Here is a 15,648-nt window from a genome sequence, read left to right as displayed (position 1 = left end):
GTGGCTCGGCGTCAAATTTGTTTTTTTGTCTTATAACACTCCTGTGAAGTGCCTTGGCACATTTTACCACGTCAAATGCGCTATATAAATACAAGTTGTTGTTGAACTGGTGCCCCAGAGAGTCAGTACCTTTCAGAAGAACAGCGGAGAAAATTGAAGGGAAATGATTTTTTGATCTATGTTTTTGCAGTGATTACAGCGCTTCGATGAGTTTGGTTTCAGATGTAACAATTATAATCACCAGACAGAAGGTTACAAAAACATATTTAATATCATTCACCCACTCTAAGAGTGATTTATGGTGTATTTATAAATATGTATCAAAAATAACAGATGTTTTCAATTTTTTAATGCTTTTTTAATTCCACTTAGGAACTTATTCAAATTATGCATTTAGCTTAATCTCATATTAATAGATGTCTTTAAATTGTCAAGAGTGTAATCTGATTTCCCAGCTCAGCTCCCAGTGCTCGACAATTGTTGCCCTTTTGGCTATTTTTTGTTTGTTTTCCAATTTGTCTCCGTCCCTCTTAATGGTGCTGACTCATGCTGGGGTATAATTACATAGCACCACTGCTCACGCTTCATTTGTGAGGCTACTGTGGTTGTCCTTGCAGCGAAACCAGAGCAGTTCTCATGTCCTGAAAGCAACACACACACATACATACATACATAAAAACACACACACACACATCATCATAGGCAGTCCCTCGGGATCGAGGAAGACTTGCTTCCACTCTTAGCATGAGTTCTTAGGTGGCTGTACAGTCCAATACGAGACTGCAGTCTCTGTCACAGGTGGGACAGACAGTGGTTGAAGGAAAAGAGGGGGCAGGGAGTCTGGTTTGCCGCATGCTCCTTCCACTGCCTGCACTTGATTTCTGCATGCTCTCGGCGACGAGACTGGAGATGCTCAGCACCCTCCCGGATGCACTTCCTCCACTTAGGGCGGCTTTTGGACAGGGACTCCCAGGTGTCAGTGGGGATGTCGCACTTTATCAGGGAGGCTTTGAGGGTGTCCTTGTAATGTTTCCTCTGCCCACCTTTGGCTCGTTTGCCGTGGACGAGTTCTGAGTAGAGCGCTTGCTTTGGGAGTCTCGTGTCTGGCATGCGAACTACGTGGCCTGCCCAGCGGAGCTGATCAAGTGTGGTCAGTGCTTCACTGCTGGGGATGTTGGCCTAGACAAGGACGCTAACGTTGGTGCGTCACATACACATACACATACACATACACATACACATACACATACACATACACATACACATACACATACACATACACATACACATACACATACACATACACATACACACATATGCATACATAAACAGATATATACAGACACACACACAAACATGGACACACAGACACACACACACACTAACACACACACAAAACATAAATAGTAAACAGACACACAGATGCATACATAAACACATGTATATAGACACACACATAGACACATCCAATGGGCAGAAGAGACCTCCCCAGGACACCAATGCAGCATATTGCACAGGAGCGTACAAGCAGGGATGTTGTCAGGAGGACCGGGCTGCAGTGGCGCAAACCTTTTAATGATCTCAGTAGATCACGAATCGTTTCTGTAAAGCCACACTCAACCTCATCCTGCTGTGCCATTCATCACATCCCCATCACTCTGCCTTCCCTACTCTACCCCTGCACATCATTACTCACACCAACTTACCTTGCATCTCCACCCATCCTTCTCTCTCTGTCTACATTATCACTTCCCCATCTCACTGGCCACCCCTCACATTCACCCTCATCCTTGTCCAATCATACCAACTAACAACATACAAAGGTAGGCACTTGGGTGTTTTAGCCAATATTCCTGTAGAGTTTCTGCCAATGTTGAAATCTTTATTTTGAACACTTTCTGTTTTTGGACAGATGTGTGCAACTTTCGAAGTATCTTAGTGAGTTTTAGTGAATGGTGTGACATAAGGGTGCCCCTCAATGGTGATGAGTGTGAAAGGAATGACTTGGGCATTGTAGGGATGCTTTATGGAGCTGGTGTGGGGTGATGCCAATCTGGCGCATCATGAAGTAAATGTGGCCATGGTGCAGCCATCCCTGGCCTCCCGGTCAGCAATGTGGTCAGCTGCAGGTGCGCTGTGTCCTATGCAGCGAAGAAGAGTGGTGTTGTTGTTGGTGATGCTGGTGTGTTTAGTGATGTTGGTGTTGGAGCTGATCGGGGTAGGATTCTGAGGACTAACGTGAGATTTTTTTCAGGGCACCGATGCTGCTGGAATAGATGGCAGGTGAGGTTGGAGATGAAAGAAACAATCTGTCAATGGTGAGAGAGACTGCCCCAAGGAGGTGACAGTGAATAGTGAGTTCATTGTAAACACTTCCAAACTGCATACAGCTCAAAAGTTTCTTCCAAATCCTGAAGGCTTCAACTACTGACATTGGAAAGTGAAAAGCTGTGAAATGGTAACTTTTATACCACTTCTGCAGCTGTCAACCAGCCAAAGCAATGGAGAGTCACTGAGAACCCAACACACTTACCTGGCGTGAAACCACAGGGATGTTGAAAATTTGGTAAAATGATAAGTGTCTGGGTACAATCCTTTTAAATACCTTTAAATGATCTCTTCAGCATCTTAATTGACTGGCCTGCCTCTTGGTGTTGGGTCTGCGATACATAGGCCAACAGACACACTAACACACACACAAAACATCAATAGTAAACAGACACACATAGGTAGACCCAACAGTTGAGAAACTGACATGGAGGCGGGTTCAGAGTGGACTTCACCCTGCTGTCAATCAGAGCCATTTTAACAGCAGGCCCACCTCCAAACCTGCACTCGCAGGGCTGGGAAGATTCCGGCCCTATATTCTCCGGTATCAAATACCCTTGTTGATTTATTTCCCTCTCTCTAGCCCAGAGGACATTGATTTTATCACTGACGTATTGATTTTGCACAAATTTGTATTGGGTCATTGGATGTCTTTAGGGTAGCAGGGAGAGAGAATTTCTCGCTCTTCTATCTTGTAGATTAAAGCAATAATGCAAAGTCAACAAATTGTTAACAAAATCACATGTTGGCAGCACTGTGACTAGTGCATGACTGCTCCCAAACTGAGATCAGTCAACTAAAGTCAGACCAGAAACTGAACCAGGAATAAGAATTACTGGGTGAATTTGCTCACTGGGCCAGTTAGACCCCCACTCCCCCCATTAGCTTTTCCCAAATCCATCATCATGGTTACCCACAGGGCAGGCACACTTCTAGCAAAAGGCAATCTCCACAAAGCAGACTTCCTGCCAAACATTTTCCAACACATCTTTTCTCCTTTGTTATCACATCACCCATCAATTCAGCATAAACCCAATTAATCGACAGTTATATCAAATTTCACAATTAATCTCACAGATTCTTTCCCCAGTTGGTAACTCTGTATGCGTGCTGCGCAGCCATCCTTTTGAAATATTACATTTCTTTAGGCCTTAAAATCTAACTCCTATCAGAACTATCACAATAAGTCACTACACTGATTGTGGTGTCATTTGCTGCAGCTCTCATGCTCTATGCTTAGTGTAACAGAGAGAGGAGAAACCAGCCAGGGTTGCTGTGACTGATCATACCCCTTGCTGGAAGATATCTGTGTATAAATGTGGAGCACGATCAGGCTCGACAATAATGCCTCCTGAGCCCCTCACAGTCAAACATATGGACATACGCAAAGAAAGATAACAAACAACCACTGGCACCATTAATTCGCATCCCATCAAAGAGTCATAGAATCATAGACTGATAATGCACAGGAAAAGACCATTCAGCCCATCGTGCCTGTGCTGCCTCTTTGAAAAAGCTATCCAATTAGTCCCACTCTTCCCCATAGCCCAGCAAATTTTTCAATTTCAAGTGTTTATCTAATTCCCTTTTGAAAGTTATTGTTGAATCTGCTTCCACCGCCCTTTCAGGCCGTGCATTCCAGATCATAACAACTCGCTGACACCTCGTGCATCTGCTTCCCCAGCTGTTAGTAATTCTAACTCCTGGGTGACATGGTGAAAAATTCAGGATACATCACCCCTTGGTTCAAGAGTCTTGGGATCCAGATTTCACAGGTCCGCCTTTGCAAGGATGGATGTTTTCAGAGCCTCAAACAAATTGAAGGCACTGGAGCTGAGAGACTGTGCAATGCAGATGGCAATTGAGTGGAGGAGTTTAACACGTGTAACGTGCTGGATGGCTTCTCAACATTGCAATCACCCTGAGGCATGCAGAAGCTCCACAGACATCGCAAGTGGAGGCTCCCACCTTACAAGGCCTTAAGGGCAGTCTGTTCTGCTTCCATGGAAGCTTAGACTGCTGCCATAGATGCCAGAATGGAGAAGACTGGGGCTGGATTGCAGACAAGCAGCTTATGGGCTTCACTGATCTCACTGGTGCTGTCTGTCGATCAGTGGCCATGCTGAGGCAGAAATTGTGACCTGGCAAAAATGGGCAAGGATGATGGTGCCTTCTCTCAGGATGGTAGCCCTCCTGCCAGCTTCCTCTGATACATTGTCTTTCAGAAGTTATGGGAGAGGGTCATCAGGGGTGTGGAGGGATTCCTCGGATGGGTTTTGCCTATATTTGCACGATGCCCACAAAAGTGTGTCAATACCTGAAGGGGTCTCTGAGAGTGAATCAATCTGAGAGCGTGTATAAATGCTTACAGAGGTCCCCTACACAGAAAGTCAATGAGAAAGATTGGTTGTAAATTACTGCGGCTGCTGGAAATCTGAAATAAAAAACAGAAAATGCTGGAAACACTTAGCAGGTCAGGCAGCATCTCCAGAGAGAGAAACAGAGATAACATAGCAGGTCGATGACCTTTCATCAGAACATTCAGGTCATCAATCTGAAACGTTAACTCTGCTTCTCTCTCCAAAGACGCTGCCTGATCCGCAGTGCTTCCACCATTTTCTGTAGCTAGATTGTAAGTCAGTTTACCTTGAATATTGTTGTAAGGCACAGCATTTCTGCAAAGTGTTTATGTTAGAGATTACAGTGGATGTCCGCACCTATTAAAGAAATAAAGATCGCCTTTCTATGAAATTGCACATCTTTGAAGGAAATAAAGAAAGACTTGCATTTATATAGCGCCTTTCATGACTACTGGAGGTCTCAAAGCGCTTTACAGCCAATGAGATACTTATTGAAGTGAAGTCACTGTTGTAATGTGGAAAACACGGCAGCCAATATGTGCATAGCAAACTCCCACAAACAGCAATGAGGTAATGACCAAATAATCTGTTTTTTTGTTAAGTTGATTGAGGGATAAATATTGACCAGGACACCAGGGATAACTCTCCTGCTCTTCTTCAAAATAGTGCCATGGGATCTTTTACATCCACTTGAGAGAGCAGACGGGGCCTCAGTTTAACGTTTCATCCAAAAGACAGCACCTCTGACAGTGCAATGTCCCTCAGCAGTGCACTGGAGTGTCAGCCTAGATTTATATGTTCAAGTCCCTGGAGTAGGGCTTGAACCTACAACCTTCTAATTCAGAGGTGAGAGTGCTACCTACTGAGCCATGGCTGACATTTACAACACTAGCTCAGTCATGCAGCAGTCTGTTTCTCTGACTTGCACACTATCTGATGTTCCCCCGGGTTTCATTCTCTGCTCTGGGACGACACTTGGAAATTCTTTGCTGAAGATCAGACAGCTGAATGGGCCAGAGATTGGTACTCAGGGAACAAAGATCAACGACTTGAATTACAAGTTTTATGATATGCTTCTGTGAGTAAACCGCGCTCTGCAAGAGCTGAGTACTTGTCAAGTGAAATTTATACAGGTGATTAGTTTCACCGAGTCGGGGAGAATATAAATGAACATCCACTCGACGCACAAGCCAATGCAACCTCCAGCGGTTGACAGCTTCCTTGGGCTAAGAACAAAAAAGTTATAATCAAGATTGTCAACTCTTTCCAATTAAAAGCAATATTTTGAGTAGGAGCCTTTGAATCCAAAACTAGGGGTCATAAATAAAAGATAGTCACTAAGAAATCCAATGACAAATTCAGGAGGAACGTGAGAATGTGGAACTTGCTCACACATGGAGTGGTTGAGACGATTAGCACAGATGCATTTAAGGGCAAGCTAGATATGTACATGATAGAAGGATATGTTGATAGGGTGAGATGAAATAAGATGGGAGGAGGCTCATTGTTGCCAAATTAAGTTAAGTCATGACAGGAGAGCCCAGACCCGTGTCATGCTCCTCCTGTGCTATGTGGGAAATCAAGGATGCTTCCAGTGTCCCTGACTACTATGTGTGTGGAAAGTGCATCCAGCTGCAGCTCCTGACAGTCCACTTTGCGGCACTAGAGCTGCGCATGGATTCACTCTGGAGTATCTGTGTTGCTACAGTTGTACAGGGCCTTGGTGAGGTCACACCTGGAGTATTGTGTACAATTTTGGTCGCCTAACCTGAGGAAGGACATTCTTGCTATTGAGGGAGTGCAGCGAAGGTTCACCAGACTGATTCCCGGGATGGCGGGACTGACCTATCAAGAAAGACTGGATCAACTGGGCTTGTATTCACTGGAGTTCAGAAGAATGAGAGGGGACCTCATAGAAACGTTTAAAATTCTGACAGGGTTAGACAGGTTAGATGCAGGAAGAATGTTCCCAATGTTGGGGAAGTCCAGAACCAGGGGACACAGTCTAAGGATAAGGGGTAAGACATTTAGGACCAAGATGAGGAGGAATTTCTTCACTCAGAGAGTGGTGAACCTGTGGAATTCTCTACCACAGAAAGTTGTTGGGGCCAATTCACTAAATATATTCAAAAAAGAGTTAGATGAAGTCCTTACTACTAGGGGGATCAAGGGGTCAAGGGGTATGGTGAGAAAGCAGGAATGGGGTACTGAAGTTGCATGTTCAGCCATGAACTCATTGAATGGTGGTGCAGGCTAGAAGGGCCGAATGGCCTACTCCTGCACCTATTTTCTATGTTTCTATGTTTCTATGTGTCATGGTACATCAGTCATTGAAGGTTGGCATGCAGGTACAGCAGGCGGTGAAGAAGGAAAATGGTACATTGGCCTTCATAGCGAGAGGATTTGATTATAGGAGCAGGGAGGTCTTACTGCAGTTGTACAGGGCCTTGGTGAGGCCACACCTTGAATATTGTGTAAAGTTTTGGTCTCCTAATCTTAGGAAGGAATTCTTGCTATTGAGGGAGTGCAGCGAAGGTTCACCAGACTGATTCCCGGGATGGCAGGACTGACATATGAAGAAAGATTGGATCGACTACGCTTATGTTCACTGGAATTTGGAAGAATGAAAGGGAATCTCATAGAAAAATAAAATTCTGATGGAATTGGACAGGTTAGATGCAGGAAGAATGTTCCCGATGTTGGGGAAGTTCAGAACCAGAGGTCACAGTCTAAGGATAAGGGGTAAGCCATTTAGGACCGAGATGAGGAGAAACTTCTTCACTCAGAGAATTGTGAACCTGCGGAATTCTCTACCACAGAAAGTTGTTCAGGCCACTTCGTTAGATATATTCAAAAGGGAGTTAGATGTGGCCCTTATGGCTAAAGGGATCAAGGGGTATGGAGAGAAAGCAGGAATGGAGTACTGAAGTTGCATGATCATATTGATTGGTGGTGCAGGCTCGAAGGGCCGAATGGCCTCCTCCTGAACCTATTTTCTATGTTTCTATGTTTCGATGTTTCTATGTTTCATGTGGAGCATAAACACCAGCACCCTTTTGGGCCGAATGGCCTGTTTCCAGTGCTGTAAATTCTAAATAATTCTATGCAATGAGGTTGAAGAGCGTGTAAAACAGCAGGGGCTGGATTTTCTGTTGTCTAACGCCTCAGTTAGCAGCCAGAGGGATGTTAATGGGAGCGTAAAAGGTTACCGACCAGGACCACAGCTTTTAGCACCCTGACCGAAAATTAATTCGAGCCTCACCAGGGCGCACACCAATAGCGCCTTGTTGCTGACAATCGCTCCGCTCAGAACATATTCCTGGTGCAATGTCCACGCTTGCGCCCCTGTTGGTATATTCCGTGCGGCTGCCTCATTGAGTGGCTGCCAAGAACAATGACTGGAAAAACAGTAGGTTCAGGCTTGCAGAGTCGTTAACTGGTGGCTACTTAAAGGGATGAGGAAGTGTTTCCCTCCGAGGTCGCAGTCAGTGCAACATTTACACACAGCACGGTGCGTGAGCCTCCGAGTTCGCAGCGGCAGACAGAAATATGAACTCAGCTTGAGAAAAAGTGATTTTGAAAACTTTAATGGGTGCATTACTATGCTGCTCCTTTAAGACTCGGCTTTTCCCAGGATCTGAATTGGAGTTTGGCGCATGTACAATGACTCGGTTAAATTTAGCGCTGGCATTTTCGTTAGCATCCACCCACCTCTGGTGTGCAACGGCTGGTTTATTGCTGACGAATTTCTGGGCGGGAGGCGCAAACTTTCTCAAGGCATTAAAATTATCGCTCCGCCTCGAGGAGCGACCGAATTTCTCTCCCTTTATTTATAATTAAGGGGATCACCATTTTTGTTATATATCAGTGGTATGGAGAGAAGGCACTGGGCTAATTGAGAGACATGGAAAGAGGAAATGGAGAAGTTGGAAGCTAAAGGGAGAGAAGGATGACTGCCAGGCAACAAGCTTTCTCTTTTACCCTATCCAGGGGTGCGAAAGAGGTGTTGAAAGAGCTTGTTGAGATTGGAAGTGTTGGATTCAAGCCTTGCTGAATTGCTGAGTCTGCACAGACTATAGCATTTATCCTTTTCTGTTGTATAATGAAAAGTTTAGGAGAGAAAGAACTGAAGAATTGAAAAGTTGGTTGGAAAATAGTTCTGTGTTACAGATAGTAAGGATGAGATGGACGATGCAACAGATAAAGAAGTAAAGCATTTAAACACAAAATGGAGAATCATTTTGTTTCAAATGATGAAGATTTTTCCTTTCAGCTGGAAAGGAGCATAAATGATAGAATGAAGATTTCAGGTGCTCAAAGGGCATCAGGTTAGGGCAGTGTATTACAGTGAAAAGAGAGATACAACATTTTACCAACTCTCTGAAGACCCGTTGATGAATGCAGGAATTCAGACAAGGAAGGTCCCAGGTTCCACCCTGGTCTGTGCTGGGATAGCTGAACTTAAACAGAAAACCCATTGTTCTAAAGACACTAACTCTCACTGGGTGCAGTTACATGGGGGCTATTCCCACTTTCATATCTCACCAAGAGGCCATTCTTCAGATGTGTGCATACACAGTGAGTGGTGATAGGCTACTTGAAGATGACAGGAAAGTGTCATCCCAATCGCAAACCTATCCTTATTATTATACACAGATGCACATGCAAACACACTCTCAAACACACATAGACACACAAACGCACACATATTTTCCAACCAATACTTCCCTGTAAGCTGCGCATTGTTCTGCATGGCCTGTTCCTTTTACTGTGCGGTCCCTTTAAATTTCAGCGCAAGCCCAGTACTTACAATGGAAAGATCGGTGAGCGGCCTGTGCAGGGCCTTTAGAGGGGACAATGGTTCCAACAGAAAGAAAGACTTGCATTTATATAACACCGTTCACGACCGCAGGATATCCCAAAGCGCTTTGTAACCAATTAAGCACTTTTGAAGTGTTGTCATGTAGGAAACGCAGCAACTAATTTGTGCACAGCAAGCTCCCACAAAGTGCATCGGGGTAATGACCAGATAATCAGTTTTAGTGATGTTGTTTGAGGGATAAATATTGGCCAGGGCACTGAGAAACTGATTAGGGGCAGGAACCCTAACTGATACTTTGTTCTCCCCAAGTGATGAGTGCCAAGGCCAGTTGTAGCTCACACACTGTCTGCCCTGCCGATATCAACGGGTTCTGCACAGCCCCGGTGTCAAACACCGGACCCGTCGGGATTGGATGTGTAACTTTGCACTTGTTGCCATTGTTTGTTTTGTAATATGTTTGAGTGGGTGGGGCAGAGAAAGTTAGAATCTTAGCAATTGTCTCCTGGCAAATAAAAGCAGAAAGTGCTGGAGATGCAACGCCAGGTCAATTGGCATCTGTAAGATGGAAAGGTGGGTTAACAGTCCAAGTAATAGCCATCGGGCCAACTGGCCTGGAATCTGATGCTGACAGACCTGCTGTGCACTGCCACCATTTTATTATCCTGTTTCCAGATTCATGGTTTGACCTCTTAATATTTCCTCAGGTCTGTGCAGCATCCTCGCTGAAAATGTTATCCTTCTGGTTACGATGTCCTTTTTGAGGCATTATCTCTTCACAATATTCAGAAACAGGAATCTTTCCTGGCTGAATCTTTCCTTCCTTAGCCTAGGGGTACTAAGGCCAACTTTAGCCCCACCCTAAGCTCACTGCCACACTGTTTGAGATCTGCTGACTCTAAGACCTTCCTATCTGTCTGGCTCAGCACCACACTGGGCAGTGTATTCCACAGCTGAGACATTAGGGCAGTTCCAGAGTAACATATTATGAGCCAGTAAATTAAAATGACTTCTACTCACTTGTCATCTTTGATTTAAGGTTAGGCACCGGGAACCTTGAGCTACGATTAGTCTCACAATGACACCCAACTATGAGTTATCGGACATTTTTTATTGGGCCTTTCAAATTGTTATTATGCCATTATAGTCCGATTCTGAACATGTTATTGTCTCAACAATTGTACTCATATATCACGAATATTTATTAAACTAGAATTAACATTGACATGTGTAACCAATAGTGGAGTATCTGATATTTTTTAAAATGATTAATTTTGAGCGTTTGCAATAGTGGCTGCTTCACGAGACATGTTTTTGTTGGTTTAGAGTATAAGGAAAAGCCCAAAGGTAAAATGTAACCAAGTTTTTTTTGGGGGGGGTGGGGGGGGGGCTGCATGGCCGCATTAATTGGCTGTGTGGCCCATTCAAAATTCTGTACATGTGCAGTTTTTGCATTTAAAAGCTAGTGAGCCTGCTGCATGGGAGTGCCAGAGTACTGCACGACTGCTCAACTTAAAGGGAATATTGAATGTAACCCCTCCAAATGAGATGTTAATAAAATGCAGTTTGTTTTACCGATCAGAAGGTTTGTGCTAAGTTAGCTGATATCACCTGAGGCGACACTTGCTGAGCAAACACTTGGTCTCAGTGTCCCTGGGTTACGAAACATAGACATAGAAAATAAGTGCAGGAGTAGGCCATTCGGCCCTTCGAGCCTGCACCGCCATTCAATGAGTTCATGGCTGAACATGCAACTTCAGTACCCCATTCCTGCTTTCTCGCCATACCCCTTGATCCCCCTAGTAGTAAAGACTACATCTAACTCCTTTTTGAATATATTTAGTGAATTGGCCTCAACAACTTTCTGTGGTAGAGAATTCCACAGGTTCACCACTCTCTGGGTGAAGAAGTTTCTCCTCAACGCGGTCCTAAATGGCTTACCCCTTATCCTGAGACTGTGACCCCTGGTTCTGGACTTCCCCAACATTGGGAACATTCTTCCCGCATCGAACCTGTCTAAACCCATCAGAATTTTAAACGTTTCTATGAGATCCCCTCTCAGTCTTCTGAACTCCAGTGAATACAAGCCCAGTTGATCCAGTCTTTCTTGATATGTCAGTCCCGCCATCCCAGGAATCAGTCTGGTGAACCTTCGCTACACTCCCTCAATGGCAAGAATGTCCTTTCTCAAGTTAGGAGACCAAAACTGTACACAATACTCCAGGTGTGGCCTCACCAAGGCCATGTATAACTGTAATAACACCTCCCTGCCCCTGTACTCAAAACACCTCGCTATAAAGGCCAACATGCCATTTGCTTTCTTAACCGCCTGCTGTATCTGCATGCCAACCTTCAATGACTGATGTACCATGACACCCAGGTCTCATTGCACCTCCTCTTTTCCTACCCTGTTACCATTCAGATAATAGTCTGTCTCTCTGTTTTTACCACCAAAGTGGATAACCTCACATTTATCCACATTATACTTCATCTGCCATGCATTTTCCCACTCACCTATCCTATCCAAGTCACTCTGCAGCCTCATAGCATCCTCCTCACAGCTCACACTGCCACCCAACTTAGCGTCATCCGCAAATTTGGAGATACTGCATTTAATCCCCTCGTCTAAATCATTAATGTACAATGTAAACAGCTGGGGCCCCAGCACAGAACCTTGCAGTATCCCACTAGTCACTGCCTGCCATTCTGAAAAGTACCCATTTACTCCTACTCTTTGCTTCCTGTCTGCCAACCTGTTCTCAATCCACATCAGCACACTACCCCCAATCCCATGTGTTTTAACTTTGCACATTAATCTCTTGTGTGGGACCTTGTCGAAAGCCTTCTGAAAGTCCAAATACACCACATGAACTGGTTCTCCCTTGTCCACTCTACTGGAAACATCCTCAAAAAATTCCAGAAGATTTGTCAAGCATGATTTCCCTTTCACAAATCCATGCTGACTTGGACCTATCATGTCACCTCTTTCCAAATGCGCTGCTATGACATCCTTAATAATTGATTCCATCATTTTACCCAATACTGAGGTCAGGCTGACCAGTCTATAATTCCCTGTTTTCTCTCTCCCTTCTTTTTTAAAAAGTGGGGTTACATTGGCTACCCTCCACTCCATAGGAACTGATCCAGAGTCTATGGAATGTTGGAAAATGACTGTCAATGCATCCACTATTTCCAAGGCCACCTCCTTAAGTACTCTGGGATGCAGTCCATCAGGCCCTGGGGATTTATCGGCCTTCAATCCCATCAATTTCCCCAACACAATTTCCTGACTATTAAGGATTTCCCTCAGTTCCTCCTTCTTACTAGACCCTCTGACCCCTTTTATATCTGGAAGGTTGTTTGTGTCCTCCTTAGTGAATACCGAACCAAAGTACTTGTTCAATTCGTCTGCCATTACTTTGTTCCCCATTATGACTTCCCCTGATTCTGACTGCAGGGGACCTACGTTTGTCTTTACTAACCTTTTTCTCTTTACATATCGATAGAAACTTTTGCAGTCCGTCTTAATGTTCCCTGCAAGCTTCCTCTCGTACTCTATTTTCCCTGCCCTAATCAAAACCTTTATCCTCCTCTGCTGAGGTCTAAATTTCTCCCAGTCCCCGGGTTCTCTGCTATTTCTGGCCAATTTGTATGCCACTTCCTTGACTTTAATACTATCCCTGATTTCCCTTGATAGCCACGGTTGAGCCACCTTCCCTTTTTTATTTTTACGCCAGATAGGGATGTACAATTGTTGTAGTTCTTCCATGCAGTCTCTAAATGTCTGCCATTGCCCATCCACAGTCAACCCCTTAAGTATCATTCGCCAATCTATCCTGGCCAATTCACGCCTCATACCTTCAAAATTACCCTTCTTTAAGTTCTGGACCATGATCTCTGAATTAACTGTTTCATTCTCCATCCTAATGTAGAATTCCACCATATTATGGTCACTCTTCCCCAAGGGACCTCACACAATGAGATTGCTAATGAATCCTCTCTCATTACACAACACCCAGTCTAAGATGGCCTCCCCCCAGTTGGTTCCTCGACATATTGGTCTAGAAAACCATCCCTTATGCACTTCAGGAAATCTTCCTCCACCGTATTGCTTCCAGTTTGGTTAGCCCAATCTATATGCATATTAAAGTCACCCATGATAACTGCTGCACCTTTATTGCATGCACCCCTAATTTCCTGTTTGATGCCCTCCCCAACATCACTACTACTGTTTGGAGGTCTGAACACAACTCCCACTAACATTTTTTGCCCTTTGGTGTTCTGCAGCTCTACCCATATAGATTCCACATCATCCAAGCTAATGTCCTTCCTAACGATTGCATTAATCTCCTCTTTAGCCAGCAAAACTACCCTACCTCCTTTTCCTTTTATTCTATCCTTCCTGAATGTTGAATACCCATGGATGTTGAGTTCCCAGCTCTGATCATCCTGGAGCCACGTCTCTGTAATCCCAATCACATCATATCTGTTAACATCTATTTGCACAGTTAATTCATCCACCTTATTACGGATACTTCTTGTATTAAGACATAAAGCCTTCAGGTTTGTTTTTTTAACACCCTATGTCCTTTTAGAATTATGATGTAGTGTGGCCCTTTTTGTTTCTTGCCTTTGTTTACTCGGCCTTCCACTATTGCTTTTTACCTTTCTACCATCTGTTTCTGACTCCATATTACTTTGCCCTATCTCACTGCATAGGTTCCCATCCCCCTGCCATATTAGTTTAAACACTCCCGAACTGCATTAGAAAATGTTACCCCTAGGACATCAGTTCCAGTCCTGCCCAAGTGCAGACTGTCCCTTTTGTACAGGTCCCACTTCCCCCAGAACTGGTTCCAATGTCCCAGGAATTTGAAACCCTCCCTCTTGCACCACTGCTCAAACCATGTATTTATTCTAACTATCCTGCTCCCTCTACTCTGATTAGCACGTGGCACTGGTAGCAATCCAGAGATTACTACCTTTGAGGTCCTACTTTTTAATTTAACACCTAGCTCCCTAAATTCAGCTTGTAGGACCTCTTCCTGCTTCTTACCTATATCGTTGGTACCTACATGTACCACGACAACTGGCTGTTCACCCTCCCTCTCCAGAATGTTCCGCAGCCGCTCCGAGACATCCTTGACCCTTGCACCAGGGAGGCAACATACCATCCTGGAGTCTCGGTTGCACTGCAGAAACTCCTATCTATTCCCCTTACAATAGAGTCCCCTATTACGATAGCTCTCCCACTCTTTTTCCCACCCTTCTGTGCAGCAGAGCCACCCACAGTGCCATGAACCTGGCTGCTGGTGCCTTCCCCTGGTAAGTCATCTCCCCCAACAGTATCCAAAACGGTATATCTGTTTTAGAGGGAGATGACCGCAGGGGACTCCTGCACTACCTTCCTGCTCTTGCCTTGTCTCTTGGTCACCCATTCACTATCTGTCCTAACCCTTACCTGCGGTGTGACCAAATCACTAAATGTGCTGTCCACAACATTCTCAGCATCGCGCATGCTCCAGAGTGAGTCCATTCGCAGCTCCAGTGCCATCATGCGGTCTATCAGGAGCTGCAGCTGGACATACTTCCCGCACACATAGTAGTCAGGGACACTAGAAGCGTCCCTGACTTCCCACATACCACAGGAGGAGCATGACATGGGTCCAAGCTCTCCTGCCATGACTTAACCCTTAAATTAATTTACTTACTAAAATTTACTTAAACACCAAACAGCTACTTAGTAGTTCGCTGCCAATTAAACCAATCTAAAAGTCAGTCTAAAAAGAGAGTTATACTTACCAGTCGAACAGCCAACCACTTACCAGCTTGGCTGTGACGTCACCTCTCGATTTTGTACCCTTCTATCTTTGTCTGCAACTGGCTGGGCCGGTCTCTGGGCCTCCGTCTCCTACTCTCGCACTCTTTATCAGCTGCTCCAGTGTCAACACTGGTAGGAAAAACAAGACAAAACAGCACCTGCCACCCCCGCTTACCCAAACTCACCCACTTACCAAACTCACAAATGCCACTCTATGCTGCTGCACTCCGTGCTCTGCACAAGCTGCCTCTTTTTAAACTGTATCTAGGTCAGGTGACTCACTACTGGTCAATCGTTTACAGAACTGGTTATAACTAGCT

This window comes from Pristiophorus japonicus, chromosome 18 (assembly GCF_044704955.1).
Source record: "Pristiophorus japonicus isolate sPriJap1 chromosome 18, sPriJap1.hap1, whole genome shotgun sequence".
Taxonomy (NCBI): domain Eukaryota; kingdom Metazoa; phylum Chordata; class Chondrichthyes; family Pristiophoridae; genus Pristiophorus; species Pristiophorus japonicus.
This window is presented reverse-complemented; position numbering follows the sequence as displayed.